The sequence below is a fragment of the Anas acuta genome, chromosome 1, assembly GCF_963932015.1.
Source record: "Anas acuta chromosome 1, bAnaAcu1.1, whole genome shotgun sequence".
NCBI classification, from domain to species: Eukaryota; Metazoa; Chordata; class Aves; order Anseriformes; family Anatidae; genus Anas; species Anas acuta.
This window is the reverse complement of record NC_088979.1, coordinates 118,757,816-118,785,319: the sequence shown is the minus strand read 5'-3', so window position 1 is coordinate 118,785,319 and position 27,504 is coordinate 118,757,816. Positions and strand designations below refer to the sequence as shown.

Here is a 27,504-nt window from a genome sequence, read left to right as displayed (position 1 = left end):
AGCTAAGAAGGGAGACTGGATGCCTCACACCATAGTAAATACCCCAAGTACTGGGTACGTCTGCCTATCAGAGCGATGGCACCACCTCGCTCAGCTGCACTGTGTTAGCTCTTTGGGGTTTAGGGACACCTGTCAGGTCAGGATCCACTAGCCCAGCGTTAACTCATTTGTAATCCCAGCCCAGGGCCAAGGTTTAAAAGAGGCATCGAACAGTTCAGTGCTTTTGGCTTTACCTGCTGGGTGGTGGAGGTTCAGTGCTGGTGAGACTTTACTGGCAGGTCAAGCAGATAAGGTAAGCACAAGGGTAGAAAGAAATGGGAGTTGAGCAAGTGAGTTAAGGCATTGAAGTTGACTTTGTGAGTATTGCTTACTCTGCTGAGGTTGTTAACTTTACTTTGGGATTTTTAAAACTAGAAATGTTTGGCCACTACCTGTGGCATCCAGCAAGTGAACATTCATATAATGCCTGCCTAGGCAAATATAAGCTCTTCACCTTTTCCTTTTTGTGATGCTGGTGCAGGCACATGTGTATACCCAGTTTTTTTCCTTGGGGGAAGAAAAAAATAAAATCAATTCTGGGTTAAAGAGGAAACATATCTAGCTCGGTTGGCATTGGATTTCTGGGTTTCCTTTCCCAGCTGACTCTATTTTCTGTTTCCTGTGTCCTAGTGAAATATCAATCTGTTTGCGATGGAGTGCATGAGGCTTTTCCTGCAGTTAAAAATTAATATCCTTCTGTTAATCAAAACAGAAACAAAAATACCTCTTCTAATATTAATGTTTATAATCTACCTTTAAAAATACATCTGTGCCCTCCCACATACACCCCCTCCTGCTTCTAAATTAATTGCTGGTGCTAACAGTGCCATCTCTTGCATGAAACCTAAAATGGAGTTTTCTGACCATTTATAGTCATTGTGATTCCCGGAGCATCCTCATAAAGCACGGACACTCCAAAATCTGATGTCTAGCCACATTTTTTCCCCTTCCGCTTCATCTGGCTATCAAGTTGTTTGTCAGTTTCTGCCTGAAGATTTATGGTTCTGAGCGCTGTTAATTGTGCTCTGCCTCAGAAGTAATCTGTGCTGTAAGGTGAGCAACATGGCTTCCTATAGAAGTTCATGGAGAACTGAGGGGTGGGAAGGATGGCACTGCATAAACAGCAATTATTCACTGGAAATACCTCCTGAAGAATAGCAGGAGTGCTCCTGCTTGCAGTTGTTGAACCTCTATAAAAACAGATACCCTATTTTTAATGCGAGCTTGTGTAATTACAATGAAAGATGAGGCAGTGAAAACAAAGTGTAAGGAAATCTCTCTAAATAAGAGGCTGCAGAGGGCCGATATGTTAAATGCCAGGAGCACTCATTGAGAGAACAACCTCTTTTAAGTGCTAAGTGTGCTTAAGCAGTAAACCATCGATGTCCTTTTTGTTTGTGAGCATTAGTTAATAACACAAGATGTCAATGTTGAAATTGGCAGCAGAAAGCCATGCCCGAGCCTGTGCTTTAGTCACCAGACTCTGTGGCTCCCTGCTGTGCAGATCAAGATGCAGGAGGGGAGCTGGGTGCTGCAGTGCTTGGCTGCCATGGCCCTTAGGGCACAGCCCAGGCACCTGGGCTAGATTTAGCCTCCCTGTGCAGCATCTGAGGGGAGATAAAGGGCACAGAATGAAATCTGCAGAAACCAGCTCATTGAGTGAGGGTCAGCAGGAAGCTGCTGAAATCCTGGCAATTGGGAAGCAGTGGGGTGAGTGTGAGCCCTCTGCCCTGCCTGTGCAGTCACAGCATGTAATCAGGTTCATCTTCCTTCAAAGGTCAGGAAACCAAAAGATGTCAGGAGGTGGGAGACTTTAACAGAAAAGCAGTGGAAGAGAGACTTTAAAAGAAATGTGGACCATTTCCTCATGTTGTGTCCCAACATGATCCCACAGAAGGATGCATCCTACACATGCATTGCTGTTAGATGCTCTGCTGGATGCATGTGTGTTGCTATCCCTACATGAAGCATGCAAGCAATTGTTTTTCTCCCTCAATGTAGCCAAAGAGGATTCTCCCTAAAAGAACACCTTGTGCTCACACTGGTTGTGACATAGGGGGATTCAGGTACTTTGAAGAAAGCTTACTACTTCCCCTCTGGTCAGGGTGAGGCAGGAACACAGAACAGAAGTGCTTCAGTCAGGCACAAAGAGAAGCAAAATTAAGACTGGAAATGCATAATGTGCAAGTTCAAGTGCCACCCACATAGGGATGCAGTTTTCATTCTCATTCTTAATCCCTTCTGTGGAAAAGGCAGTAGGATAGGTCTGTCTTTGGAGGGGTTTATTTTTGCTTATGGCTTCGTACAAGCAGCACTGTGAAGATCTCAGGTTTGGGGAATTGTGCTAAAGGCATGTATTATCCTCCTTTTCTCTCGAGGAAAGCAAAGAGACCAGGGAGGGCTGGTGAGAAGGGGTATTGAGCTGTGCACTTCTGCCTAATTGCCACTGTAGGTGCTCCAGCCTGTTACTGGATCTGCCTAGTCCCAAGCCTCTGCATCGCGAGCCTTCTGGCAAGTGTTCCACTGCTCTTCTGTGTTCTGCCAAAAGCTTATTGGATATTAATGTGCCTTCCTGTGGCTTGAATGAACCTGCTCCCTTCAGTACTTTAAAGAAATACAGGAAAACCACTGATCCCATTTGCTTTCAGCATGCCAAATGTCTCTGCTTCCCACTGAAATAAGTCTGAGGGCTGCGAATCCTCATGCTTCTCTCAATGTTTCACCAGAGACAAGCATTATCAGATGACCTCTGCACTGACCATTGCCACAACTGGTGCAGAAGCTAATTACTGGGTGTGGAGAGTCTCTTCCATCTTTCTGCTAAAATCAGTCAGGATCAGAGCTTTAGGTAAAGATGAATGGCTGAGTGTGGGGTTTTCCCTGTCCTCTCGAGGAGTGCAGAGCACATCCAGCATCCCCTGTGGCCCTGGCAGGCACAGGCTGCATGAACAGCACTCTGCTATTCTGCTCGTGCCCAGTTTCTTATGAGACCAAGCTCTGAATGTCCCTGGCTGCTTTTCAGTCAGCAGTCACCCCTTCAATAGCTCTGATCAATGGATCACACCAAGCTTTTGCTAAACTCTCGCTTCGTGGCTTCCAGCTCGACGCTGGGCTTGTTGTACAGTGACTGCAGTTGTTAAAGGCCTCTGTCCTGGAGAGCACATTTTTCTCTTCATCCTTAAACCCAGCAACCAGTGTCATGGTGATGGTGAAGTTGACAGCCAAGCCTGTAATGCAAATGGAAGTGGAAGGGTAGCATGTGCTCACCCACTTTCAGGAGTAGGAGTGTCCAGTTGTGATGGAGAGCTGACTGTGAGCCAACAGCCAGAGCACAAACTGGTGCTTGGTCTTTGGGCACATGGTTTAGTGGCTAGGATGCGTCTATCTGTAACATTTTCAGTGCTCTTTGGATCCATCCAGCTGTTTAAATTTGACTTCCAAGGGTATGGTGGCATGAGCTCTTCTCATCTTCCATTTATCCACTAGGCACTGTCCCCCAAGTATGTTTAGACAAGGATTGGTCAACTGTACTCTGACAAATGCCAACTTGTTGGCTTTCACTGTGTATCTTCAGGGCCTCTCTCCTTCCTTGTGGCTTATGGAAGGAGCAGATTGAGCCAGAGCTGACTTGGTGAGCTCTGCAGTGTTTAAGGGTACCAGCCCATGGTGGTTCAGTTTGACTTTTCTTTGAAATTCTTCTAGTAAAGTTGGTGAAAAGTACTTAGGAGCTTAAATATTGCAGTGCTCGGAATTTGAAGGATGTGAACTTCTAACAGTCCTCAATTTTCCCTTCTGTCTGCTAGGATAGTTAATTACATGTAGTTTAAAAGTATCACCAGGAATTATAAAGAGAAGGTATTTCCCTTTTTAAATAAGGCTGGCAGAAGGGCAGGGGTGAAACGGCTTGTCGGGTCAGTAGTGGAGCTTTGCAATAAGACCTACTTATCTTGCACAGTGCTGTAATGTTCTCGGCGTTTGATTCAAGCCACCCTCATCTACTGCTGTAGTTAAGTTCAACTTCAGTGAGAACCTCATTCTTAAATGTTTGCAACAGTATAAGTAGTGTGCATTAGAACTGTAAATCAAATGCTGCACTGAAATTATTTCAAGAGAAAGCTTCTGCTTTTTTTTTTTTTCCCCAGCACAATCTAAAAGCTGTATTGATGTCCTGTCTACCATCTGTTTTACATATGAACCTTGTGACTCCTAGTCTTTCAAGCTCATTAATTAGACCAATAATAAGCATACCACAGCAGCTCTGAAGTGAAATGCTGGTGGCACATCTCTGTCAGCATGGGCTTGTTCTTTTTTTTTTCCCCAACTCTACAAGTGAGTGCTAGTTCCCTGAATGGGGAACCCTTCTGTGATCAGTCTCTTCCCTTGCTTAAAGAAATGGTGCAGCAGTAGCTATTTGCATTTCCTCTTGAGTTCTCACCTGTTGCAGGTGGAACCTGAGCAGGGAAAAGCTTTTGTGTGTTTTTTCTCCCTTGCTGCAGCATAGGCCAAAGAGGGATTTTCCAACAGCACCATGCTTCCTCTGAGCTCATCAGAAGCTCAGTGCCCGAAGGCTGCCAGAAATAAACTGCAGGCACCAGCGAGAGCCTCCACAGGCATCCTCGGTAGATCATGTAGAAGGCTGTTTGAAGGAGATGCAGCTCTGGGAAGCAGAGGTCTCCATTTGGTATGCAAGTCACGTGCTAGATGCTGGACTCCCTTATTTCCATCCACTGTCTGCTTCTTAAATCCAGTTTTAGCATTGCTTACACACAAATATGAGACAGTAAGAAATGTGGAGCACCTGCCCACTACTCCCATGCCTCCCCTCCAGCACCACCTTGCAGGGTAAAGCTAAATGCATTATTTTCCAGTCTGAAATAGAGGTGCTGCTCCCTTTTGGTGCTGTGCCACCACCTGGGCAGGGATGCTCGCTTCCAGGAGACTGCCACACCTTGCTGGGATAAAGGCAGGCATGGGCAGCTGGGGGTGGCAAGCCAAGGATGGGCTCGGATCTTGTTTATGGGTGTGATAGTGTCCCCAGCGACCCCAAGATGTAAATCAATTGGCATCTCCCTAAACAGATGCATGAAGTACTGAAATGAATGTCTGCTCTAAAATGCCATCTGATAAGCACGCCTTTTCCTAGAAAGAGTCTGTGGCCAGGCAGCTCCCTCCTTCCCAGCCGAGGGAGAATGCTGCCCTCTCTTGGCTGCGGAGACGAGTGAGGTTTGCCACCAGAAACTACCCCACAGGGGCTGTTGGTATGTTTGGCCACCAAAATGACACCTTAATCCTGGGCTGCAGGAGATGCAGCTCGCAGGGAGCCTGTGGTGTAGCATCAGGATGTAGATCCCCAGCTCCAGAGCAGTGAGGCTTATCTGGTGCAATGCACAGGGCTGCTGGCAGGGTGTGGCACCCAGCGAATGCATTGTTGGGGCTTCTCAAGGGTTGATCACCAGGGGAGCAGATTTACCTTCCACTTCCCAGCAGAGTCTGAGGGTGACAGGACTTCTGTCATTCAGCTGCTTGGGATTTGTTTAACACTTAGCAAATTTCCCTCCTAAATTGCCTTCTGCAACTCTTCTGCCTTATGAGGGGTAGAAGCCAGCCCAGGCAGCTTGAGCACTGCTTTGCTCGTCTTCTGTTTCCTCTGCTAGGCTGCTCTCAACCCTCATCCCTTCAAGATCAGACAAAGAGTATGGTTCTCTTTGCTTCCTCTCCTAACAGCACAGCTGCAGAATGGCTTCAAGCTTCCCTTTGGGCACAAGAGGGGGCAGAGCTGCACAGTGGTGACAGCTGGCTGGAATTAAATTTCTCACTAGAGGTGAGCAATGCTAATGAACATGTCAAGAACCCCCTGTGAGTGGACAGCAAGCTCAAACCTGAGATGATGCTATCAAAATGACTCTCCCAACGTGTGTCTCGATGGAGGAGTTGCACTGGAGGAGTTGCTGTGGCTTCTAAGCTCAGCCTGAATAAGGTTAAGCTACCTGTGAGCCCTGTGCTGCAGGAACACAGCTCATCCTTGCCCTCAGCACCAGCTCTGAGGGCTCTACCACAAGAAGCAATAGTGGACAACTAAATATGAAGAAGGTTTTCCCAGCGGTGACAGCAGAAGGGAATCGAGGAGGCAATTCTCCATTTCAGAATGCCACAAGGCTTGGCAACCCCAGTTTTGGAAGAATACCCTGGAATTGACAACGCCACCACGTCAGGGCCTTGCTTTCCGAGTGATCATGGTGGATCGGTGGCTCTGCAGTGATTCAGAAGGAACACCGCCATCTAGTGCGCTTTGAACACAGCACTCCTGTACCACTGAAAGTAACGGGATGTGGGGCTGTGCGCGCAGAGGCTGGAGGCACTGATCGATAGCAGGAGGCATTGTGTTATTGGTGTGTGAAGAAATGCTGATTTAACTCACTGGTGATCTAATTATGATGTGGGGGTGAGGGGAAAGAACAAAATCAGATGCTACTTCTAACTTATTTTGCATTAGTGTTCCTTTAGCTGGAATCTGTGGGTGATCTACAAAGCCTGCTTCCACAAGCTCTGTGAAAGGAAGTTTGTCCCACGCTGCCTTAGTGATGTCTGATCCTTACCTGCAGTGAATAACCTGCCAGGATGGGGGCATCCTCCCCATCTTCTGTGCCCACTTGCCCCAAAGCTGTTCCCCAGAGAGAGTGATGGCTCTAAGGACTTGTGTGAAAAGCTGGGATAAATTGCATGGACCTCTTAAAGAGAAAACCTGAGGGGCTGTATCCAAACAATTGATGGATTAGAAAGCCTCTGCAGATTTCTCCTTGTTCAGGACCAGCTACCTCTCATCCTAGCACATGTTATGTTGCAGGATGGCAAAATCCTGCCTGTCCTGGGGCAGCTGCATGGAGCTCTGCACTGTGTGGCTTTTTGGGGGGGGTCTCTGATGGGGAATGAGGTCACAGGCTGCCAGAGGTGATCCTCAACAAGGAGTCAAGCAGACTCATTCTATCAGACACATTACAGGTAGTCCCCTGCTCCATTTCCTTAGTGCCAGGTGAAATAATGTTCTGTGCAGCTACAGGGATGGCTTAGTCTTCCAGTGGCAGGGTTTTTTGTAATGTGCCCTGCTCATCTGACCTGTCAGGAGACCGTTCCCTCACTCAAGGAAGGAAAATGTGACAGTTTTTTTGCTCCCCAGTTTCTCCCATGTAGGAAGGAGTGATCTCTCCCTCCCCATCCTGCCTCTGAAGTAGGTGAAAGTTCTTCCATGGAGGATCATGACCCTTATGGAGGTTGTAGGAGGATTCAAAGAGAACCAGTGTTTATGCTAGCCTTGAAATGGCTAATTAGTTTTAATTCTTGGCAGCAGCTCAGAAACTACAGCTGTTTCTCATGTTCCTGCCCTGCAGCAGCGAAGCTGTTGCCTGCAGCCAGGGGTAGCTAGCTGTTCCTTCCCAGTGCAAATGTCTTCAGCCAGTTCTTACACAGCCATGGAGAGGGCTGAGGGTCACTTTTTTTCTTGAAATGATGGGAAGATGTGTTCAAAACAGCTGCATTTGTGTGTGGGCAAGGAGGGAAGCTATGAAGACCTAGGTCAAGTAATAGATTCTTCACTTCCCCATTGCTCTTGGTTAGTGAAGCGTTGCTGCAGAGCTGGGTTTCTGTTGGCAATCCCTCCCAAACCATTAGATCACCTTCCTGACTTGGTCTTCTGACTCAGGTATAGCTACTGGATGTCAGTGTAAGCTTTCAGACTTTTTTTTTGTGCCAGGAAGTGCACCCAATTTGTCCCACAGCAGGTCACTCAACAACGTGTGAGCACGCTGTGTGGATTGCTTACATCCTGACCAGGCTGGTGGCTCTGCTCCTAGTCACAGCAGAAGTATGTGCTTACTTAGCAACAAGCAGCTGATGAATTAATCTGATCCCTCCACTAGATGGGATGGCAGCACCATAATTTCGAAGCACTTATGGTTAAAATGTGAAGTTCCAGCACAGCCTGCTCAGTGTGACGGGTTCCCGTGCCAGACACTGCTAGCCAGGGGCTATGAAAGGTGAAAGCACTTACTTCCAGATCCTCCCCATCAGAAAGGGCACAAAAAAGGAAATGATTCAGCGCCCCAGAGCCATGATACACAGATGACTGGGGCTGACATCATCCAGCAGTCAGGCAACACGGTGCCCCTGCAACCCTGGAGGTCATATCCTAATGTGAATGTAAGTGAGGCAGTGAGCAGAGGCTGAGAGCTGTCACTTCTGCCTTGTCACTATACGCAGCGTGTGCTGTTAGCTGTCCAGAGAATGGAGATGAGCTTGTTCTGGGAAGTGGTAAGAGCTAACACTTACAGGTCTCTAGCTTTAATACTCCGTGCAATCTTACTCCATTATTGCCAGTATGGTAATGTTCACCCTGCCCATAATTGCAGTTCTCATTGTTTATCCCAGAGTAATGCTAGCAAATAGCATATGACTTAACAGCTCTATTCTTCTTGCTTCGTGCTCTTAACTGTGGGCAGAAGTTTCAAATATTACTGCTTTCTGATAGAAAAAGATGCAAAGAGCAAGATGTCCAAGGACTCCCAGCAAGCTGACAGCACAACAGAGCAGTACCTGTATGTTACAATTCCCAGCCTCCTGAACAATATCCTACATGATCAGGGCCCTTCATTACATTAAACTCCCCAGGAAGCCAGACAGACCCTTTAGAAAACATCTTGGGTTCTTATCTTGATGGTGCAGTAGACTAGACATTGATTGTCTTGAATCTAATTTTTAAGGTACATTTTTAATGAAATGTGAAAATCAAGTCTTGTTTATAAAAATATAACACAGAACTTAGTGCTCAATATTTTAATCTTTTTACTTTTGATTTTCAGAATGACAAACATCTTTGCCCTGACACCACTTAAAAGGGTTCATGTATTGTCCATCTAAACTGGATGGTTGAGTCGAAGGCAACAGGAGTTTGTGGGACTGGGGAAGGTGTGAGGATTAAGTGAGGTTTCTGGTGGTACAAGCATGAGTTGGTTAACAGTGAAGTGATTGTATGCTTTGTAATTTAATGCCTAGCATGTTCCAGAGTTAATGTCCCCTGGAGAGGAACTGAATATTTGTAATTCCCCCCAGTCTAAAGCCTCAGAGGCCACAGAAGCAGTCAGGCAATGCTGCATCAGGTACATTCAGCTGATGCTTTCAGTGCCTCCCTGGTAACCCCAAGGACTTGCATTCTCAAGCATGGTTTCATGGCAAAATAAAACTGTTAATAAAACTGTTATTCCCAGAGAATCAGGGAAAACTGTGGGCCCTCTGTCACATCTACTTTGAGCTAAGGGCCTCTCGACTTTATAGTGGTACAGCTTTGAATTTCAGTTGTTATTCATGGTGCTTGTTGCAACCACTGACTGTCACTTACCTGAACAACAGCAGCACCTGTGTATAAACATCCTGACAGCACTGTCACATACCGGATCCTGTGAAGAAGGCAAAAATCTCTGTTCTACGCTTCTTTTCTGCCCCACAGTGTAAACTCCACTGAAAAGTGTTGGGTTCTCTCAGTGTATTAAAGACACTTCAATTCCTGTGGGACAAAGAAATATTACAGGGTCAGAAATGTAGGTATGAGTCTCCTGGGCATCACCTTGATGTGCTAGCACTGCTCCTTCTTAGCAATAATCACAGCAGCAACTGAAAGGGCTAACTCCAATGACTCCTTGTGCTTCTGCTATGCCTGGGCTGAGTGCTATCTCACGCTGTTGCATGAGGCTGTGCTTGCCTTGGCTCCTGATTGTCCATCTCAGAAGGCCTGTGGGTCACCTTTGTGAGCTGCCACCCTCGTTATTGCTTCATGCGTTGTGTATCCTACTTGCTTTTGGGACTTGTGGCTTTTGTGCTTTGCTGGTGTCAGCATATTTCTAAGGGGACAGCGTTTTGCTCCCATTGCAGGCCAGCTTCCCCTGGATCAGGCAATACCCACCCTGCCTGGGGTGAAGCAGCTAAGACAGATGCTGGCCACCTTGCCTGTTGGCATTATTTGTCTAGCAGTGATGTTCAGAAACTGTGTTCCACAACAAGGGCCTCATTTAACAGACAATAACACACAGATAGTTCCCACCCACAGAGAGCTCACTGCCTAGGGTTATGGAAAAATATATCAAGCAGAGGTCAGAGAATTGTAAAGGGCAATAATGCAACACCGGCCACCCTGCTTTCCATGGGCCTCTTGCCTCAGGGGTGACAGTCAACCTTGCCTGCCTACAACCAGCTGTCTTCCTTAATACATACATACACACATGTGTGCACACATGCAGGCTGCACATAAATTAAACAGCCTTTGGAGTGCTAACAAACAGCAAATGCTAAATTCAAGCCAGATGTGCTCCCCTCCCTAGACACCAGCGAGCAGCTTCGGGCTGGAGCTCCATGCTGGTGGAGGTGATTTGGAAAGCAGGCCTGGTGGGAAGGCTCCAGCTCTTGAAATCCAGAGGAACCCTCAAAGGCCTCACTTCTCCTACAGCTTAGCAGAATTCCTGGATGCAAGCTCTGTCCTAAAAAGGGGAGAGTCTGTTGTCATGTCCTTGAACTTTTCTTCCCAAATGTATCATGCTAAAGCAAGTAGGTGAGGGGCATTTATGTATATGGTATGGGTTATGTTCTACTTGGATGTTTGGAAAACAAAGGTGTGTAAGTTTTTAGGGTGTGACAACAAAGAGGATCCTGGTCTTCTGCATCCAATTCTGTGGAGGCATCTCCTGGGGCCTTAGACCTTCAAAGCTTTTCCCATTAACATCAGCTCTGAGTCTCATTCACTGTAGCAGACAACTGAGTCAATGCAGGGCCGAGCAGCTGGAGCTCCTGTGTGGGTTGCAAGATGCACTGGAAAGCCCACTGCAAAGCATCCAGCTCTGTGGCTTTCAGATGGACGGTGAGCCTGGAGAAAACATCAGTGGCCTTGGCACTCAGAGCGAGTGCCTGTGGGAAAGGAGCGATTAGAATGGGCTCGTGGATTAGGAAACCTTCTGTGAACAAATTTGGAGTTGCCCTTGAAGTGATATTTCTTCCATTTCAAAAGACTGCTGCTTCTGAGTTGTCCCTTTTGATTAACTAAGAATTGCATCAGTATCCGCGTTATTATTACTAAATAAAACTGTTTGAGTTTCAGTCCATAAAGTTTGATCAAATGCATTTTACTATTGCTGTCTAAACATTTCATCTGGTTAATGTCTAACTCCAAGTATTTTTTTAATATTTGTACTTACTAAATTATTCGGAGAGAAGCTACTGATCGCAGGCCAACTGCTGATGTCATTTACACCAACAATTAGCCCAACATTGCTCAACTGCTGTCAGGTGCTGCCAGGGTCTGAGGCTCTCATGTTCTCCCTCCTTTCTCCCAACAGGTGGCAGTCTCTTGACTTTTTTCCCCCTCTCGGTTTTTTCTTTTTTTTTTTTTTTTTTTTTTTTTGTGGTAAAAGGCAGCATAGAAAACACCCCTATTGTATGTTTGTCTCGAGAAAGATTTTTTTTTTTCCCTTTTGTACCCCTTGATTTAACTCTTCCTTGTCAGGCTAATGGCAGTGGGAGGGAAGAGCCAGTCCCTGAAGGCCAGAGAAGTAGAGGAGTGGATTTCCCTTTTAACACATGAAATAATAGTGAAATAATAGGGATGGTTTCACAGTCAATATGTCATGAAATAGCTGTCAGAAGTCTGAGTCAAACATAATGTGAATGTTCACAGAAAAATGAGGCAAGCCCAGCTATGACATGTTTTGGGGGCACAGCTATCTATTGCAAACACTTCTTAGAAATTTATTTTTTTTAAAAAAAAAACAGCATTGAGTGGCTAAAAACCCCTGTCACCTTCCACACAGACTTTCAAAGCCTTGTTACAGATATGAATTAAGGCTCATCGGCCCTGCAAGGCACGAACTATGAGTCTCTTACAGCTGGGGAAGCTGAGACACCAGAGGTGGTCTAGGCACAATATTAGCACTAGGTGTAAGTATTTTGGTGAGGGCTGAGATCTTTTTATCTTGGTGCTATAACAGTCCACTCCCCACTGTGCCAGCAGTTATAATGGTACAAAGGTACATTATAGTGGTAAGATTATTCGCTTTGCCCACATGAACACATTATTCTGATAAAAGTACTTTAATACCAATCTAGTTGTGTTAATACTAGAGTTTGTACAGCTTTACTGAACTGGTACAGTTAAAGCAGTACAACCTTGGCATATAGATAAGGACTAAGTATCTTATCCAAATATATGGAGCAAGTAAATGACTGATCTGGGAATAGTACACAGCAGTCTTCCTTCCCAAGCTGCTTTTCAGATTGCCTGAAACCATTCTGTTCACATTTCTCCTCACCAGAGGGTAACACAAAGCATCATTGTTTGTCAAAATGTCATGGCTTAAAAAGAGATGCCACCCTCTTATTTATAAAACTAAGTGGAAAAAAAACATTCAAGAATGTCTTCTTTCCATCTTCCTTCCAGTGATACCTGACGTTAGTAGGGCCTGGTGATAGATGCTTGCACAGAATTACTTGTGAAAGGTTTGTTGTGTTTTTTGTTTTTGTTTTTTTTTCATACATTTACCAATATTCATCCCAAGTGGATGCTTAAAACAAAACATTTTCACAAAAAGATTCACCTTTCCAGCTGTCAGGTGGATGTGTGACAGTGGCTTAACACAGTGCATCCATCTACCTTAGAGTTGCACGGTGGTACTGCTCCGAACTCATGAAGTACTAGAAATGGCTCCGTCCCTAAGGCATTTCAGGAAGCCTCAGATCACTCTGGTTTCTTTGCCCTGTAGGTGTCTGACACAACCTGCTGGGTCCTGCCATGGGGACAGCCAGAAGGTGTCAGCCAGCTGTTTTATTTCTGATTTTGCATCTCCATCTGAGCCGCCGCATCTGTCGCTGTTGTAGCATTCACACAATGCATGATCATGCTATTGTCCTCCACAGATTGGCCTTCCTGAGTTGTCTTCCTCACATGATCACTAAAATGTGTCTTCCTTCTTTACCACTCAAGTGTTTTATGGGCAGAGTGGGCTAGAGGTGGAGTTCTTCTCTGTGAAGACAGCAGAAAGCCCCCCAAAGCACCAATAATATAAGGGTTGCTAGAGCAGGCATAGGCTGATCTGAAAATGAGCCAGACTGGAAGATGTGGGGTTAGTCATCAAGCTTGAATTAAATATCTCTAAAGTCCAGGATTTTTTTTTTTCTTTTAAGTCTACTTTCTGTGGAAAAACACTCTGCTAATTCAGTATTTCAAGACAAAAATTAATTTTGAATCATCCGGATTTCCCTTGGGAGGGAAATTCTGCTTTTCAATGAGCTGGAAGTGATGTATCTTAAAATTCCCAAGCAACAATCTTATATTGGTATTTTTAATTCTGAAGGCCATTCCCATGAGTTTCTAGTATTTTTAAAGTAGGTCAGATTCTGAACACAAAAAAGCTAAAGAGTTATGCCCCTTTCATCTTTTCTTAGGAGCAATAAGCCTTTTTGGTATTATTGCTGGCTTAAATATTAAACAGGAAGCAAATTACATTTCCAGTCATTAAAGTACAATAGAACAGCTCTATTGTCTGAATCAGTGCAATATTAGGCCAGATTGTCACAGAATGCTCAAGAATGAAGTCATATTGTAGGAATGTAATAAATTAAACTTCTTGTGCTTTTACTGTGAGTTCTGCCTGACGAGAGATTACTTCTTCATTCCTGTCAATGAAGAGAAGAAATTTGGGCCCCAAAACTTGAATGTGGTAAGCAACTATACAGAATTTGATATTCACACACATTTAGTACAAAAATGCAACCCGTTCTGATGTTGCTGCTTACAAGACTCTAAGCTTACCGATCTTAGTATTGTGTGACCAGAAAACTTATTTTTAAGATCTGTTTTAAATGACTCAATAAATAGAGGAATTTGCATGGGTTTGAAAGGAGTTGTGCTCTGTAGGGCTTTAGCCCCAAGGAAAGCTACACATGGGAAATTGTCCCCTTGTTGTAATGCTCCTCTAGTCAAATGCATGCCTGTAAAATTGTAACACTAGGAAAATCCTGAAGGATCTTGGAGGGAAAATAGCTGACAGTATCTGAGAGCTGCTGCCTGGTAGCCTCCCGGAGGTGGTGCCCTGACTATTTGCTACCTAAACTAAGCAGAGGATGGAAATTGGTGCTGCTTGGAGCAGCACTGTGCTCCCCCTGAGCTGACTGACAGCATCCTGTCCCTAGGTAAAGCAGAAGTTGCTGGCTGTTGCCAAAAGACTTGGATTTTTGGGCAGCTTTCTCCCAGTGGTGCGGTTCCCACCGAGGCAGTGTGCCACTCAAGGTCTTCCATCCTTACCTTGGACAGCTGTCCAGACACAGTGGTTGGCCCCCATCTGATGTAATTTTTAAAGCACTCAGTACTGGGGATTCTACAGCCTCCAAGGATGCCATTATACCACTGAACTCCTAGGAGGTTTTCCCAACATCTGAGCAAAAACATTCCCACAAAGGAAAGCGGTTACTTTTTGTCTTCACCCGGTGGATTTGGAGAACAATTTATCTTCTTCAGTAATTTTACTTAATGCAAGAACTTTGTAACATTCCCCTCTTTATTCTTTGCTAGACTAAACAAATCCAATTCCTTTGCCCTTTTTTCATAGGTCCCGTTTTCAAAGTCTCTTACCGTTGTCCCTTCGAACCTTTTTGTTCTCTGCTCTTCAGAGCCTCCTCTAAATGCAGTGTCTGAAACCGAACGTGGAGTTCCAGCTGAGGCTTCCTTGGCACTGAGTATAGAGGAACCGCTTCTTCCTGGGCTTAGTTTAAGTATGACTCCTGTTTGTAAACCCTAGAATGAGATTTGCCCTTTTTACCTTTGCTTTGTGTTTCACTTGTGGCCTAGCCTGACCTCTTGGATCCTCCTCGGGAATATTTCTGCCTCCGTAGTTATTCCTATTTCAGGAGGAAATTCCTCAGCTGTTCCTATAGTTGATTTTTTATAGTTGATAGTATTGTTTCTATACCATGCTTAGTCTGATATTTAATAGAATTGCTGTTGGTTGCAACACTTCATCCGTTTAACGCAATCGGCTTGCATTATAACCATGTTTTCAGAGCGGTTTGTAACATTTTCAGGCATCATTTCTCAACCAAAATTTTTAAGTTGTGCTATCCCACAGTCATTAAGGACAGCATTAAATAGAAGCAGACTCGCATCACCCCTGGAAACATTCCTCCCCAGTTGTGTCAGCAAATCGCCAGTACCTTGCTGGGCATCTGAAACGGGTCTTATTCCTACCAAAAACACAGCCTTGTGATCTGAGGTGGGCGACAAACGCCGCCCAAGGAGAGGAATCTGCTCCTCCGTGCCTTTTTAGAATTACCTATCCTTCTGCAGCGTGCCCTCTCCTCATATATCCACGTATTATCAACTATACCTGTCGTTATCTCAAGATACTGTCTGGGAAGTTACCTGCTCTAACGGTCACATAATTTCTCATTTAGAAAAATAACTCAGCTGGAGGAGCCTTCAGCTCATTCTAGACACTTAGTTACAGACTGTGAAAGATTTATGTATATGAAGTGTGCTCAGTTTTACTGTCATGCGCCATTGTTTTGACAGCCCAGATGAAGTTCCAGGTATGACATTATCAAACAGAATATGCCCTAGAGAAATTATTTTTCTGAGAGTTTTACTCCACACTCTCTCAGCTTAAAAATGCAGAACAGGCCACAGGAAAATGGGAAGAAAATTAAAGCTTTGATTCAGCAAAGAACTCTGGCGTATGCTTACATTTAAGTAGTTATGTAGTCAGATTATGCTAGTGTTTAAAACCCAAGTAAAATACCGAGCTGAGTTTAATGGGGCTCTTTCCCTTCTTTAAATGCCACTTGTAATTTGCTCTACTAATTACTCCTGTTACATTAAATAAATAAATAACCCCCCTGCAGGGGAGGGGGTTATTGATGGGCTAAGGGTTGAAGGGTTACATGGGCTGAAAAATAAAGGGGGGGTTCATTTGGGGTGACCCACACGACCAGAACATAAATTAAAAGGTAATCCTTTTTTCAGGGAGTGTAGTGAGGGGCTGGGGAAGAGAGATGGCCTTGTTTGGTGTTCAGAAATGGTGTAAAATAATGTTTTAAGGGAGTGTGAGCTGCTGGAAGTCCTGGGTGTGATGAAAGGAGGCAAAGGAGCTGGGCACTCTCCCAGCATCCAACCATCCAGGCAGGAGATGTGCAGACAGGCAGCAGAATCACCCGAGCTGATGGCACCAGGAGGCTCGGCTGTGCAGGAAGGAACCCAGCGGGGTCATTTCCTGGAAAACCCTGGTGCCAAACTCCGATGTGAGAGATGGAGAAACCAGCTGGAAGGGGGGAGATCTTCCCCACATGGCTCCCACAGATGGGTATGAATGCAAATGTGGGAGGCATCTTGGGTTAAGGTGATAACCTCAGACTTTGTGGTCCGTGCAAAAGGGAGGACAGAAGAGCAAACAGCTGATGGAGGGATGAGGAAACCGGAGAATGATGCTGGATTGCACAAGAGCAGGCTGCAAGAGAACAAGGAGATAGGAAGCTCGGGGTTCTTCAAAGGGATGATAATAGCCAAATCTAAACTAACCTAGTGCACAGGAAGGAAAAAAGAAATACGCTGAGGCGAATTTGGCTAGAGCACGAGACCTTCTTTGACCTCAGAAAAAAAAGAAAAGGCGGAAAGAGGAAGGTAGGTCAGAGTAACAGAACTCAGACAGAACAGTACGGGCATATAGGATTACGATCAAAAACTGACGGAAGCAAAGCATAAAGGGTTTTTAAGGACAGTAAAAACTTTATAAATACGTTCATGTGATGCTTTGAAAACTCAAAAACTGAAGTTATTCAACAGGTTTTCTTTATTATGGTGCTGGTTGTGTGGCGGATTACGGGGGGTAACACACCAAGGGTTGCTGCCTGTGCACTTAATGTGGTAAAAAAGTAAGGTTTTGGCCTCTTTGAGGGAGTGGTGTGGACTGGATGATTTTAATCAGTTTTAGGCAATCAAGGGTATTTTTTTTTGCATGTTTTCCACACTCAGGTCCCTTGTGAAGGAACCACCGGTGCAAGCCTTGGGGACTGAGTGAATCCTCATGCTGCTTGTGGCGACGGTGCATTTTGGGGCTGCTTTGTGCCGGTGTATGCGAACCACTCCTTCACGGTAAAACCACCACAGCTGGCTGGGGGGGGAAGGGGGGTCTCAAACCGAGCCCTGCGGACCCGAGGCGACAAGTTCCTCCTCGCCTCCCTCCCTCCCTGCCTGCAGGGCAAGGGCCGGGCTCTCCCAGCGGCAGGAAGGAAACAACCCCGCGTCCCTTCCTCACGCACCCCGCCCGCGCCGCCTGAGGCGACCCCGTTCCCGCCTCGCCCAACGGCCGCGCCTCGCGCCCCCCCCGGCCGTTAACCGCCCCCCCCCCCCAACAACCCCCCCAGCCGCGTGCCAGGGCGGGGGCGGAGGGCGCGGCGCGATTGGCCGGCGGGCAGCCAAGCGCGGCCCGCTCCCTCGCCTCCTATTGGCCGAGGGCAGGGAGCGCGCCCCCGCCCCCCTTTCTCCTCTCCCATTGGCTGGCCGGGCCGGCCTGGCCCCGCCCCCCCGGGGTCATTTAAGTTTATGGGGGGAAATAAATAAATAAAGCGGGAACGAAGGGGGGGGGGAGCGCAACCTAACCTGCTGCTCGGGGGCGGAGCCTCCCGCGGTGGCCAATCGGAGCCCAGCTGCCGGCACTGAGTGACACCTCGGCGGAGCCAATCGGAGAGCCAGGCGGCTGTTAGCATTCCCGCGCCGGCCAATGGGAAGCGTCGCACTTTTGAGCGACGTTTGCGCGGTCCAATCGGAAGCGCGCATAGCGGGCCGGCGAGCGCGGCTTCGCCTATCGAAAATCCCCCCGCCACGAAGGGGGCGGGCCCTGTGTGTGTGTGTGTGTATGTGTTGGGGATGGGGTGGGCGTGTCCCAAGCGGGGAGTGGCGGGGCTCGCAGCCAATGGGGGCAGGGCCTTGGGGGTGCGGGGGCCAATGAGGGGGGCCGGCTGCGGGAGGCGCCGAGCCGCTGCGCGCCGAGGGGGAAGATGAGAGAGGTACCGCGCTTCCGGGGTCAGCGGGCGGCGAGGGGCGGGGCCAGCGCGAGGCCACGCCCACCGAGGGGCGGGGCCACGGAGGGGGAGCCGTTGGGCTCCAACCGCCGCCTGTGAGGGAAAGGGGGGGGGCGGGGGGGGGGATGGCGGCCCCGGGGCTGAGATGTGAGGAAAAAATGTTAATAAATGTTAATAAATGTTAATAAAGTGAGAGATGGAGAGAGGCTCTCGGGTCCAAGTGGTAGTTTGGGGTGGAAAAGTGTCTGTATAAGCACCTCGACTGCGGAACAGTCCCGGAATCTGAGCGCTTCTGAGGCTTCCTGAGGGCTGGGGAGGTGTCGCACCTAAAATTAAGTCCCACATGGAAATTAAGTCCCGCATATAAACTACATCCCGTACACAAATCGCATCCCGTATAAAAATCCTGTCCCTGAAATCCCAGCACTAACACAGAAGCGCCGTTCCCCTTAGCATCCGAGGGTCCCGGGGCGCTTTGCAACAAAAAACGACTTAAAAATAATCCTGTAATGTCTATTTAAAAGGCTATTTTATAAAGCAGGGCCAGCCTTCTGTAAGGAGCTCTGAGGTGAGAGCGTTTCTAGCAGCGGGGCTGCCGTCGGTGGCCACTCCGAGCCTTGACTGGAAGGAGCCTTCCCTCCCCAGTGGAAAATGCGGTGTCTGTAAAGCTGCAGTTTTCTGCAGGAAAGTTCCAGTTTTACTGGAAAAAAAATATAATAAAATAAGTTTCTCTGACCAGAAAATTGAAGCGATGGTTCGTGGCTACCTGCCTCGACAACCTCTGTCAGCTCCGCCGTCAGCTCCTGTGAGGGAGCTTCGTGTCCCCCCCAACACACACACACACACAAGGAATTGCTTAGACCTTTTATTCCACAAAGGATGTGAGAGCTTTACTTTTTGTCCCGAAACGCAACCGAGCGTTGTTTTTTTTTTTTTTTTTTTCATAGGATGAAAATTCCAGTGTTTGGCCAGCCTGAATCAAAACTTCTGGAAACTTGGGGCCAGATCTTTGGCTTGTACAAACTGGCTAGCTCCATTGTGTTTAGTCCACAGAGGATTTGGCCCTAGTTAATTAATGGTTCACCCGAGGTCGTGCAGCGAGTTGATTTTAAAGCTGGGAACCGAATCCGGAGCTGTTATTATTCAGTCCTGTCATATATCTTGAAGTTTACTGCACAACATTGTATTTTTCTTAGACAAGCTGGATTAATAAGAGCCAGAATCCACGAGACTCTGATTGCAACTTTTCTTAAAAATCGTGCTCTGAAAATCTATTCAATTGTGATCTTACTAGAAAAGAGAGTAAATATGTTGTAATTAGTGCATAGGTGACACTGACTACCGAGGGAGAGAGAGGCCTGAAAAACTGCTTTTGTTATTTAAACCTTTCTTTCAAAGTACAAAAGCATTTGATTGGCACTTCACTGATTTAATAGTCCATTTGTAATGCAGGAAGAACATTACAGAAGATTTTAGCATTATTTTAAATCTCATCATTTAATCTGTAGGTGTTTAAAAAAAAAATCCTCATTTCTAGCTGAGGAAAACTTTCTGATAGCACGTAGAACCTGCGACTAGTCAGTTGTTCGAGGTATGGATGTCTTGTGGCTTCCAAAATAAAATGGTTTATAGTCTTAAAATAAAACTTGGCTTGTTTGTTGTGCTAGCACACAGAATCTTTCTGGCCAAGGATTTCATGGTAACGCTGTAATGTTAGGAATGGCATCCAAAGCCCCCTGCTTTCAGATCAGGGGGCTTCTAGCATTCAACCTAAAAAAGAGAGCAGCTCAGATCCTGTGCAGCAGTGAGGCCAGGTGCGTAAGGTACCAGCTACTTCATTCAGTATTCTGCATTTACAGAGGCTGTCTTTCACCTGTGCTTGCATAAATCTGCTTTGTAAAGGTTGAATTCTTTTTCTGATTCACACGTGGGGAAGAAAAGCAATGAACCCAGACTGCCTCCCCACGTTTCTGTTTGAGAGTGGAAAAGGACTCTGTGAAGCTCACAAAGACTCGTCTTTGCCTTCCAAATGTTTTGGGGGTGACTTCAGGGCTAAAATCTTATAAGATCCTGAATTAAACAGCAGTGAAACGACTTGCCAGTGTCAAAAAGCAGGCAGTGACAGAGTTTGCACAGACCCTCTGCCTCCCAGGCCACAGCTGCACCTATTGGCTTCATTGTCCCATCCCTCCCACGCACATGCATGCCTGGCATTGTTTTGGAAATACAGCAGAAACTTGATAATTCAAACTGATGACTCGGAGAGCCACTTGTGGAACTAATTTATTGGGTAAATTAGTGACTACATGTGCAGGCAAATTTGGGAAAGAAAAAAAAAAAGATGCTGTGTCATAGTGTATGATTTGTTACTTCAAACAGCGTGGTTTAATTGTCACTGCATTAATTTAGTATTGTGGACAATATTTTTGTTCGATGTTTTAAAAGTAAGGTCTTGAAAGGTCTCAGCGTGGTTCTATCCTGGTTGTTTAAATCTTTGAGGGGAATTGGGTTTTCAGTTCTTCAACGAGGAGTTATAATTTGGGATTAGAAATTAATCCGTAGCACCTATTTTATGGTACAGGATTTATGGCATGCCTCAGAGGTTAAACCATAGCCCTAGTAGACTGATCCGTGCTGTAGGCTTATTTGATTTCAGCAGGACTGCCTGACTAAGACAAATAGGATTTGATCCTTGCTGGGTAACTCTGGTCAAATTCCAGGTGCCTCTTAAGACTTACGATTTCCATCTCGGTATTAGAAAATAAATGTGTTCTCTTTGTTTATTTTTCACAGGACCTCAGTATTGTTCAGTACAGTTTGCCATGTGAGGCTGTAAATCCTTTCAAGCAAGGTGGGGTTTTAGGTTTGCAAACTGTTCCCAAATAATCACACCTGTACCGTGAAGGAAAAGGCTGTCCTCTGGCCAAGTTTGGACAGAATTTAGGATGCTTAGTTAATTGAGATTCCAGAGCAACTGGAATTACTAATATAGAAGATGCTAGGGAGAAAAGTAATTATTTTTAATTTGTTCAAAGTACCAACTTAATGTTAAATGTTCAAAATTAATCTGTAATTGCATGCATAGTAGCCCAAGTAATCTTACCAGCAGTTTAAACTCTCGGAAGAGGCAAGCTGTTGTTGAAAGTATGCACAAATTATTTTGGTATTAAAAACAAAAACAATACAATGTCTCAGACTGGCAGCTTTTAGTAAACTTTGTTTGTTTACCCTTCCATAGTCATGCTGACCCTTGATCGTAGGTATCAGAGCAACACAAACAAAACAAAATCCAGTTCTTTAATTTTCATGAGCAGTGTACTCCGAGATGAATCACTGAGCAATCCCGAAGCAGAAGAAAAGAGTTGTCATTGACAGGTTTTCACAACCAGAGGTGATTTCTGTACTGCTTTGTGAAGTCCCACATTTTGTATCCCGAGCAGTGTGAGCAGAATAAAAAAGGAGTTCAGGGAGTAGATTATTTTGCTCTTACCAATACTAGTAAATACTTGATTCTACTCTGATTTTCTCAGATAGTTCTGAAAAGTGCCTCAAGAAATACCTAAATATAACCTTTTGTAATCATATGTTCTCATCTGGGATAGTTCTGATTGTTTTACTGTTTATTCAAAAAAAAAAAATAATTATCCCTTCCTATTATTCCTTCCTTTTTCTTTCTTTCTTTTCCCTTTCCTTCTTTCCTTCTTTCCTTCCTTCTTTCTTTCTTTCTTTCTTTCTTTCTTTCTTTCTTTCTTTCTTTCTTTCTTTCTTTCTTTCTTTCTTTCTTTCTTTCTTTCTTTCTTTCTTTCTTTCTTTCTTTTTCTCAAATACGGGGTCCAACCCAATTATCGCTTCTTATATTTTCATAAAAGCACACTGAAGACTGAGTGCTTGTTTACTGGTTTTGGTTCCTGGCTTAAGACTTGGAACCCTGAAGCTCTCAGCTGTGCCACGAATAGCATATTTGACTTTAGGGAAAATTGCTCCGTCTTTGTTTCCTATCTGTAACAGGAATAATGCTCGTGTGCTGTCATCACAGATATTTGCAAAGGTATATGTACATGGAGAATTCTGAAATGCTGTTGTTATGGTTATGTAGACTATCTCAGTAATAACTTCAGAGACTTGGTGCCAAGTATTCCATTGGCTATTCGGTTTGACAGTGAGTGCCAGTGTTAGTAACTTCATAAACTTCACTGTAGTTATTCTGGGTTTGCATCAGAAAACAGAACGTGGCTTAGACATGAATTTCCTCTTTGAAATAACTGAAGTGACATCAGTGGAATTATACAGGAATGATTTTGGCATTGATATTACTGCCAGACACGGCTCTGAGTGCTTTGGCCTCATACAAAGCGAGCTGTCTTAGCAGTACAGGAGTTCAAAGCTCCTTCTGAGTTGTAGTATCCTCTTTACCATTTTCAGTTTTCAAGTACTGCAGCTAGCAAGTCGCATTGCTGCAACAACCTGCAGGGCTTAAAAATGCGCCTGTACACAAATGACTTAATCCCCTCACTACCTTTGGCACATCCATAGGTCTAAAGCTTAAGGACTTCCAACTTTTAAAGTTTTTTTTTTTGTGACAAACCGCAGTCAGAAACGCCGGCTGTTTTTCTCACACGTAGCACTTTATATTTCCAGACGCTGTAAATACTGGCCTTCAGCAAGCCTTTGTGTCACACATCACTTTATGGAAGAAGAAAGCAGAAAATCCCCGCTGTTTCCAAAATGGGTGATAACTTTTAACTCTTTGTATTTTTTGCAAGGTACTGAGGCTTTATTTCCGTCACCAGCACTGCTCGCTCTGTGCTTTACCCTACGGTAGAAGTCGGAGCTTTCAGGAAGAGTGAAACAGCAGCAAAATGCTTTAAAACAGGCTGGGAGTGCCTGGAGTTTGGTGTTCAGGCCACTAGAAAAGCTCTTCTTTGGTAGTTTTAAGTGCAACAGAATGAAATTTGGGGCTGAAAGAGCAGGTGCTGTTATTCTGTACAAGCAGCATTGCCTGTTTTGTTCGGCAGTTTCCCGTTTCGTCGCTGTAAAATAAATAAATAGAACCCTTTGTGCTCTTTAGGTGGAATTTGGAGGTTGGGTCCCGCTTCTCTCCAAAACTCTCGCAGGACTTCTCCCCCCATTGTGGCGTGTGAATAACAACCCGCCAGCTCAACGCCAGGTTTTTGCATCAGGCGGCTGAAAAGAGGCGCCCCTATTTATAGCAGTCAAACATTGGCAGGTGCAAGACTGGTGAGAAACTTTAGTCTCACACATCCCAAGTGGTTGTAGGGAAGAGTCTTCTGTGTGGTGGAAGCTGGGCCACGAGAATCAACAGCCCTGCTCGGTGGCTGTCTCCTCGTTTGGATCAATCAGCCTGGCTTTCCAGGAGGGGGTGTAACCAAGAAGGGCCTGATGGTGCTGCTTGCAGTAATATACTTAGCTATGGCAGCTTTAGCTATTATTTATAGAAGCGCTAATTATATCAATAGAAATAGCAATATTAATACTGTTAAGTGTCGGAATCCACGCTTGACAGCATGAACTGAACGCAGCTACTGTGAAACAAAGCAGCCAGCTTGTCTCCCTTGTCAAACCACCAAGATGCGGTTCAGGAAGAGTACACACCCACCGTAATAGCTCGGGGTCTCACCGTTTTTGCTCATCTTGTTTTATCGCTCTCCTTTCAAGCTGCAGGCTCCCGAGACTGGCTGTTCCCAGGAAGCCCAGCCTGCATCCCGAGTCGGTCCAGGACATGCAAACTGTGACTAAAATGTCGCACTGGGTTCCGGTTCAAAGCTGTCATTCTGCAATGCTGGCAACCGAGAAGTGTCTCAAAGTTCAGATTTGGGCCCAAACTTTTCTTTTTTTTTATTGAGCCTCTGCTCTTACCGCTTCTTGTTTACAAAATAGTTGGTGAAAACTCACATAGATTTCAATCCCCGCAGTTACGTGCAGACGACGTTGTAACCAGCCTTAATTGGCATCTTTTAAAGGGCAGAAATCATATTACCAAAAAATAAACAAAACTAAAAGAAAACAAGAGCATATTGAGACTCGTTTTCTGGCTGCTTTTTTAACATTTAAAATGTGCTTGATTTCCTGTCAGAGCTCTTGTTACTTCTGCCTACCTCTTGTGACAGTGTTTTAGACTGACTTCCCACAGGAGCTTACAAATCAAGCAGGTTAATGTCTTCATTAAAAGTGAATAACAGTTTACTTTGGGAAAAAAACATATTAAATATTTCAGGATATTGAACACCAAACTACTATTAAGCTTTAACTAATGCATTTACTTTGCTGACACTTGCTCTCCGATGGGACACGTAGCTCAAGTTAATGTCACTAGAAGTGATGTTTAAGGCTTCACAAAGAAGTGTTTCCAACCCCTTCTAGATGATTTTACTCCAATTCTATCGCTCTGTACTTGAGAAAAAGTTTTAAATAAGTTATTTCAGCAACTTGCCATCCTGATTTTGGAAACGCTCTGGCTATAGATGTCCCCTCTGAAGTCTGAAATAACCCTTTCTATGTCCTAGATATATGTGGTATGTCGTGTAAAGAAAGTGACAGCCAGTTGGCCTCCGGACACGTAAAGAATGTCCTTAGTACACGTTGCCTTTGGGAGGAAAATACAAAGATTGTCACAGACGGGAAGTCACGTTCACAACGCTTCTGTCACCAGTGCTTGTAAACCCACCTCGAGGTGCCACTGATGTAGTGGAAGTGGATCAGCAGAGCAGAAGTGGAGGCACGTGGCCAGTAAGTCAAGGCTTCTCGGTTGGCAAGTGGTGGTGTTCTGCCTGGGCTGCTGTTGCTGCAGAACTGTTTGCTTATATCTTTCTGCCTCTGTGCAGAATCCATTTGTGATGATGCCATGTGGGGCACGGGGCAGGCCATCAGCAATAGGGAAGGGGGTTGTTTGGGTTTCCTTGGGTTTCCTTTGCTCATGTTGCACTGCATAGTCTGTTGGTGTGATTTGCTTTAGCAGCTCCTTTTGGTTTTGTTGTCTTCTTGTTTTGCTTTTTCTTTTTGGTAGTGGGTTATTGGGTGTTTTCTCCTTTTTTCCTTTTTTTTTTTTTTTTTGACCTCTTTATTTGGCAATCCTATGGTTTACTTATCTACTATCAAAGCCATGTCAGACTGTGGTGCGTCATTCTTTCTGGATCCAACTGCAGCAGCACCCCAGTACATGAAGCAATCAAACAACATTTCTTCTCTGGCAAATTTAAACCGCTCCCTTTGAAGTTTGCGAATTTATCCAAAAAGAAACAAATCAAAACCAGTTTCAGCTCTGTGCAGAAATAATACTGATATTCTCTGATGCTATTTCCCATTGTTGATCTTTAATAATTCTGGAACTTTTCTGACATCTCTGTAAGCTCTGTGAGCAGGTGATCTGTGAGTAAATCTCCCTGAGGAGTTACAAACTTTCTTGAATTATTTACGTCTACTGTAGGAACTCTGTCTTGTATTGCATCCTGGGCTGAGTGTGGGGACGATGCAAGCTGAATGACGGAGAAAGAAGCAGGGAATGTGCCTATAGCACATAAAGATACCTGTAAGTTTTATGCATACATTATACCAAAATTATTCTACTGTAATGCTGCTGGCTTCAGCAGAGTTTACTTGTGGAAAAAAAAATTGCCCACAAAACTTAGGATCTTGGTTACGGCCATAAAGAGGTCATTGAGAAAGATGAATGGCTTAGAGAATCATTTATACAGTAGGGCAAAAGTACAAAGCCCAGTTTAACTACTGCTGGGTATCTGAAATACATCGTTATTCAGTGGTGAAGCTCTGGAACGTGCTTAGCTCTATCCTCATCACAGCTGGCAAATTTGGCAATTCCTGGTAGGCTACTAGGTAATTAATGCGTGTGCCTGGAATATGATTTTTTTTTCTTTACTTGCAGCCCCATTACATTTAAGTTCACGAGATAAAACAATTTTGTTTTCATTTACATAGCTCTTTGGGGCACTCCAGTTTTTGGGTAAACAAATGCAGCTCAAAATTGCTTTGAATTTACGTGCCATGCACATTTGTTCACTGTATTGTCATTCTTGCCCTTTAATTGGGTGCATGTGTTACATTTCTGAGATTTTTGCATTTGCCGTTTGAAAATAAAAATTGCGTTGCCTAGTCCTGACTTGCAGGATAAATGAAACAGAACTGCTTTTGCTGCTGAGGTGGCTCAGCTCACATACTCGCGTGGTGTCAAAACATACTCAGATTCACAATTTGTTTTCTGAAACAAATTTCTGTGCCTTGTGCACACTCGCCTCACATGGACTTTTGTTACAGTAAAAAGTAATGTTTCGGGCAAAGAATGTAGACTTGTGTGGTTCTGGTTGGCCCGAAGGGAAGTCATCAGAAATCAGGGATTGAGGTGAAGAGGGTCTCTAATCCCACTTTTTGGTGAAGGGGTCGTGTTGCTGGTGCCATATCAGAGATGTTTGCCCCATCTTGCCTGTCCTGCACCTGCTCTATGGATGGTGTTATCTTGGCAGTTTTTCTTCCAGTTCAGTGCTGCTCCTAGAAAACACAATAACCCGGGCTTTGAGAAAACAGTTTAAATTAATGCTAGCCAGATTCCCAGATCAGCATTAACATCATTTGTGTGTATGTATTGCAATGGAACTAGGCAAGTCCCAGATGAGATCAGCGCCCCATCCGCTGGTGCAGGGGTTTTACATCCTGTAAAATAGATTCGCTGCCTCAGGAAGCGTATAGTTAAATGAGCAAGTCAAGCAAAAGGTGAAGGGAACAAAATATTGTAATTCCCACTATAGTGACTGCAGACTAAGACACAGAAAGATTTAGTGACTTGATCAGGATAATCCAGGGAAAGGAAAGCGAGGTTTTCAGAGGCAACTAACTCCCACTAAAGCAAGCATGGGAGTGATGTGCCAACCTGCCATTTGTGCCTTTGAAAATTTCCCCAGGGAGTCTATTGTAGAGCCAAGCATTGAACTCTGATCTTCAGTCCCCCACCAGACAACCGTTCTTTTCTGCTTTAAGTGGTTTTAATTGAAAAATGCCATCTGAACAGTGTCTGTAAAGAATTACTTTTCCTCAGAACCTCCAAAAGAAAAGGAAAATGATGTGCTGCAGCAATAAATTAACCAGTGATCAAAATAAAAACCACAGTCTTGTTATGAAAACCAGAACTGGTGGGTAAATACTGCGAATTTATGACACCACTGGAAAAAAAATCTACTTTGGTAAATATTAACACTATTAGAAGTAAAGAATTTTTTTAATTATTAAACTATTCAAACTCTTCTAAACAGACTTCACATGCAGAAGCTACAATTTTATTTTTTTAAGAAAGCAAGCAGTTCACCCTTGCTTTCCTGCGGGCACTATTTATATCTGTGT

The 27,504-nt window shown here is 44.9% G+C and overlaps 1 protein-coding gene across 1 annotated transcript in view; it reads left to right on the top strand.

Annotated features, from left to right (window-relative positions):
* The first annotated feature begins 227 nt into the window (after positions 1 to 227).
* ZBTB20 (zinc finger and BTB domain containing 20) overlaps positions 228 to 27,504 on the top strand; it is a 526,186-nt gene continuing 498,909 nt past the window's right edge. Inside the window, exons 1-2 of the mRNA XM_068697248.1 lie at positions 228 to 292; positions 17,090 to 17,159. The gene's annotated coding sequence lies outside the window, so the exon portion shown is untranslated. The remainder of the gene's footprint in view (positions 293 to 17,089; positions 17,160 to 27,504) is intronic.